This window comes from Festucalex cinctus, chromosome 2, assembly GCF_051991245.1.
Source record: "Festucalex cinctus isolate MCC-2025b chromosome 2, RoL_Fcin_1.0, whole genome shotgun sequence".
Lineage (NCBI taxonomy): Eukaryota > Metazoa > Chordata > Actinopteri > Syngnathiformes > Syngnathidae > Festucalex > Festucalex cinctus.
In genome coordinates, this window is record NC_135412.1 from 38,555,490 (window position 1) to 38,561,489 (window position 6,000).

Consider the following 6,000-nt stretch of genomic DNA (forward strand, 5'->3'; position numbering starts at 1 on the left):
AAGTGTGCATTATGGACCATAAAAGTGGTAAAAAAAATAATTTATTTCCATCCTCAACTGGTCCGTGAAGCATTATGGGATGAGGTCGTCTCCGCCCTCTCGCCAGGGGGAGTGACGTCAGACAAGTTACGTTTTCAGTAGGGGTGGAACAAAAAAACGATTCGACCGAACCATCGTTCGTCAAGGGGAGCTAAACGACCGTATCGGTTGCGAGTGAGGCTTTATGGTTTTCATAACAATAGCAAGAGTTCTGCGCCGTGCTCTACTTGTTTTGTTTACATTTCAGTAGCATCACCATTCAAGCTACTTCCGTGTTTCCGTGCTCGCGACACGGCGCGTGCGCGCGCAACGAGTGACAACATACAAATGGAGACAGTTAGCAGAAGCCGGTGCCGTACATCTCGGTATTTCCCATGGCTATCGAGTCCTCTCGGTGCACTTGTATGTCCTGGGCCGGCGTTGGTACTGCGCGCGAGCCAAAAAGAATAACTCCCGTGACGATCCAATGCATGGATTCAAACGACACAGGTATGTCCCACAGCCAACACACCAGCTAAGCTAAAAGCACACTGCAAGTATCTCATTTCTCAGTTTGTGGCTCCCTGTCAATGTCTACAACTAGCATGAGCAGCAGATAGGAGAACTGAGACGTGCCCGCGATTACGACAGCCCAAAAAACAAAATATAAACAGTAGTGATTCTGTGGTCATCATCGTGTCTCAGATTAAAAAAACAAAAAAAGATGTCATACATTAACCAAAAATGAAAGTGATGACAAAAGAAAAAACAATTGTTAAATACAAAAATTGTTGATTAAAAAGGGAAATGAACTTTTGGAAATATTTTTGCATATATTAAGTGGTTAAAATGTGTTTGATAGATTTATTGTTCCATAAGGTGGCTTCATATTTCTTTTGGCTGGACGGTAGGTTTATTTCATGTCTTAAATTTATGTTTCTGAAATACTTCACAATGTGCAAATATTCTGTTTAATTGTGTTGGTGTCTGTCTAAAGGTTAAATATTTATATTTAACATTAAATTATCAACCTTTTGTTTTCCTGATCCTTATTTTGAAGAGAAAAAACAAACAAACCAAAAAACAATTATAACTGTCAATAACTACTAATAAATATTTAAACTGATACATGTGTACACACTGGAATAGCGGAACAAACAAACAATAGAGGAATTTCGGGGATTTTAATTTTCAACCTGGATAGATTTTTATTTTTTGTTTTATAAAAAGTATTTACGTTACAAGAAGTCAAGAGAGACTGCCTATTTTATTTTTCATAAAAAAAAACCTTTATTTTCATGTTAAAAATGCACTTTCAATAAAGTATTTGGAACTCCGTTTCTACTGCATTATTTTTATGTTGAGATGGTGTTATCGGCAGCTGCTGAAAGTAACTAAAAAAGTAACTTTTAATCTAACTTAGTTACTTTTAAAATCAAGTAATCAGTAACGCAATTTAGTTACTTTTAAAACCAAGTAATCAGTAAAGTAACTAAGTTACTTTTTCAAGGTAACTGTGGCAACACTGCTCACCAGGCAAATGCATGCCTAACAGACATATATTACGATACATCGTATTTGATATACATTTTACGCTTGCAAATGCAATGTTTAAAAAGTGTGTTTTGTTTGTTTAAATCATGTTTGCTGGGTAAAACTATAAAAAATAATAATAATAATAATAATAAAAAAAGAGCAAAAAGCATGGAGCCTCCTTATATTACAGATTACTTATTTGCATTTTCTCACCTTCACTTTCATTTTCATAGTTTTAGGTGTGTGTAAGTGTCGAGTCCCATGGCATTTCTGGCCAACAAGTAGCATCATGCCTCCAACTGAATAGATAATGATTTACCTTTACAGCATTTCTATCGATATGAATTTCTTTTCTAAGTATCAAGACTCAAAAATCTGCAATGCTGAGTGCAAGCACACATGCACTGAGTGGCGGCACTAATGAACCAACTGAGCTTTTACTGCAGCAGTAAAACATGTTGCAAGTTAACTGTCACGTCAGGCTGATTAAAAAGCCTTAGTTCAGATCGTCTCCAACTAGATCTTCAGTGTGTGTCATACTGTCATTCCACAAAAATGAAAATCAGCACACATCAGGTGATAACATCAAAAATCGTCCTGTTTAATGCGATGTACAATGTCACACCTTCCATATTGTACAAGCCAAATATCTACATCCTCAAATTTTGGAAAGCAGTAAATCTGTTTTGTTTTTTTTGTTTTTTTTCGACAAATACACATTTTATGCATAGAAAATGTGAAAAACTAGTGAAGACAGAAAAGAAAAGCTTAAATATAATAAATTTATTATTGTGTATGAAATCCAACACCTTGGCACAGTGCTTTAAAGCAGAGCTGCATATCCTGTTGAGAATGCTAAGGAGGTTTTTGTGGTGAACACATTCTTGGCCTCGTGGGAACTGAGCCCCTAACTGGAGCTCTTCCGTTAAAGCTCCTCTAGACCGTATGCATGGTCTTTGGCATTGTTCACCACCGCAAGTCTGTTAGAAGTTAAAGCTGAGGATTCTAGAAGCCCTTCATGCATGGCAAGCCGTGTACTTAAATGGTTAGGTGAGCCGCTATTTCGGTTTATCTCACCAAGCCCCTTACAGCGGGCGCTTGAAAAGAGACCTAATCCCACCAGCCACAACACCAGAGCCTCAGGTAAAGTACATTTGCGCATGTTGTTACCACACAACTGCCTCCCATAAGGAATCTATTAGAGGATTTAGCAGTCACATGTGAATGCAATAAAGCAGAATAATATCTGCTTCTTTACTTCCTTATTGCTGATTTATTATTCTCAATATGGCAAGTTCCTGAAAGGCTTTATAAATTTCAAGTGCTTGAATTTTCCCAACATTCTGTTGAAGTAATGAAGTGTACAAGAAAGTAGTTTAAAAAAAAAAAAAAAAAAAACAAAAAAAAAAAAAAAAAAAAACTAAAACACACACACACACAGGGAAGCATCTAATCTTGTCTGGTGTTCAGTAACCGGACCCTAAAATTTAGTTATTTTTGTCCAGTTTGCTTAATATTCTTTTTTTTAATTAATTTTTTTATTATTTTTTTTTTTTTTAATAATCAATTGACCAAATGTTAACAGCAAAAATGAGATTGGAAGTCACACTCAAGCAGTCTTTTGTAAGTTGTTCCACATGTTTGGTGTGCACTACAGTAGAGTTCGAATGATAGCGTGCACACTTGACCAAATAAACCACACTGTTAATCACAAGAATTTGTTTTAACCCAACTACAAGTGTGAGTACAGTACATCCTACAATTACTTGTCTATCTTGCTGTGTAGCACAAAGACAATTAACAAAAAAAAATAAAAATAAAAAATGAAAGTAACAGAATTTCCCAACCTATTTTTATCTGAATCATAGGTACTACTACACATGGCTGCATCGTTATGTAATGGTTGTGGTTGTAACCACAGTCATCTGTTATTTCAAGTCTGGCCACTTCCTTTTTTACCTTTACTCTAAAACTTGATCACTGCTTAAGGGTTTCCTCTCTATGGTTTTTAAACTGCTCAAGAAGCCACAATCGACAAACCAAAAAATATTTCCTGCTATTTGTGAAGTTAAAGATACTTTTGTCGTATTGGTTAGAATATCGAGTCTCTCAGTATTGGGATATGAATGGTGTAAATTAACTTGCGTGCGTACATACATACAATAGCTCACATGAGTGAATGCTTAATAGTGTAAATTTAATAATAACAATAGCAAATAGAAAATTCTCGGTTTTTAAAACCCTGAAAAAGACAATATTCGGGTTACTGCGCGTGTTTACATGGGCTTTCAAAACCTGAATACTGGTAAAATTCGGGTTTTAAAATGTTTATTGGCCGAATGTAAACGTAGTCAATAACGTTACGGCATCTTTAGTAGATGTCTCCATGAAATGAGAAGATCGAAAGGGTTGTCTCACTTCTGACAAAATGTTTCTACCTACATGTTGCATAGAATAGAACAGCACTATTCAGTTTGGATTTTATTTAATTTTTTTTTAAATGTAATTGACTGATTTCAGAAGTTTCATTCATACTAAGTAGTTAGACTCTTTACTATGTAATATTAGGTTAGGGTAGTTAATTTTCCAATTCTGGTTATAACCGCACCATTTAGAAATTTGTTGTTTGTATGACTTTTGGGACGTTCAACTTAAAAAGTTTCCACTTTTTCTCCAATACTCCAACTGCCAAAAGTAAAAACAAAAACAACTTGAGTTTACACATGTTCATACCAAGAATACATATTAGTCAACAAAGGTAAAAATAATTAATTCAGACATTTGAACTGCTGTGATTAAGTACTTTACTCTAGTCTACTCTGTACCCTCTCAATTTATAAAGCATCAACATAATGTAACCGAAACACACGGGACAGCACGTAAACAAAACGCATCATGAACTTAATAAAGCACTCAACACAAAGCAGCAAGCATGTCTTTCCATAGGTTGTGGATCTGTGCAAATGTACATAACAGACTGTTGGTAATTAGCAGAAATATCAAAACAATCAGCTATCATTTTACAACCTGCCTGGAACTCAAGCACAAACAAACCTCCTGAGCAACACATATCTTTTCCATTCAAACAACCTCGGTGCGGGTTGGGCTAGTGTTCAGAGCCAGTTCAGTTCTGGTTCAATAGTAACTCACTGTGAACCAATTTGGCGTTCCATGCTCTATGGAGCTCCAACAAACCAACATGATGTTATTGTTTAAGTGGTGAAACTAATTATCATGCAAATGCACCCAAATGTGCCACCACCGACGGTTCACAACTCCAGGCAAGAATTTTCTGTTTGTCTGTTGTCATGCAATTCGAAATCCATCCATCCATTTTCTTGACCGCTTATTCCTCACAAGGGTCGCGGGGGCTGCTGGCGCCTATCTCAGCTGGCTCTGGGCAGTAGGCGGGGGACACCCTGGACTGGTTGCCAACCAATCGCAGGGCACACAGAGACGAACAACCATCCACACTCACACGCACACCTAGGGACAATTCGGAGCGCCCAATTAACCTGCCATGCATGTCTTTGGAATGTGGGAGGAGACCGGAGTACCCGGAGAAGACCCACGCGGGCACGGGGAGAACATGCACCCAGGAAGGTCCGAGCCTGGACTCGAACCGGAGACCTCAGAACTGGGAAGCGGACGTGCTAACCACTCGACTACCGTGCCGCCCCAATTTGAAATCCGTTTGATAAAAAATAAATAAATAATATATATATATATTTTTTTTCCTTGGGGTGGGTCATGCAAGTTAGCTTCACCTTCTAATAAAAAAAAGGGGGGGGAAAGCACATGCATGACAATGTACCCTGTGCAAACAACAGTACGTGTGTCACTCAGCTCCTTTCATTTCTCTACTTTTCATCCGACCGATCCGACTGTGTAAATTTCATACTATATGAAACTGATAGCTATTCATCTCATTGCTCAACATACTTCCTGTCCAGAAGAATGAGGTAGAAGACAGAACATCAGCTAGTAACTAAGAAAGGTACATTACATACATTAACTCTTTGACCGCCATAAACGTTTAAAAACGTTCAGTATAATCCTAGGATTGGCCGCCATAGACGTTAATTGACGTCTACTATGTTTTTTTTATGGAAACGGGTGGAGGAAAGCCTTGGGCAGCTGTGCTCAAGTATCAAGCCGATCGGGTTACTATATGAGTATTCCTGGCCACTAGATGGCTGTGATGAGTCTTTTGGACAAGATCGGGTAGGAGACAACAGTAGAAGAAGAGAGGCTGAGCTAGAGTGTTGAGGGGGAGAGAATGGCTAACTTGGCTAAGGGAGTCAAAAAGGCTACAGATGGCAATCAGCTCACGCTTGATCCTTATTTTCAAAGCTCAAAAGCATCGACCAGTGCTCAAGAGCACAGTGATGACGGGGTTAAGTCATAGTTGAAGCGGTGACGCGGCCGTTTCGACCACTTCCTAAG

At 38.1% G+C, this 6,000-nt stretch overlaps 1 protein-coding gene and 1 long non-coding RNA gene across 4 annotated transcripts in view; one reads left to right on the forward strand and one right to left on the reverse strand.

Moving 5' to 3' along the window:
* The window catches only part of LOC144014762 (vitamin D3 receptor A), a 78,671-nt gene that overhangs the window by 63,257 nt on the left and 9,414 nt on the right, over positions 1 to 6,000 (reverse strand). The window lies entirely within an intron of this gene.
* Positions 5,572 to 6,000, forward strand: part of LOC144014764 (uncharacterized) — a 1,037-nt gene continuing 608 nt past the window's right edge. The window contains exon 1 of the long non-coding RNA XR_013282563.1: positions 5,572 to 6,000. This exon is cut by the window's right edge and continues 349 nt beyond it. This is a non-coding gene — a long non-coding RNA (uncharacterized LOC144014764).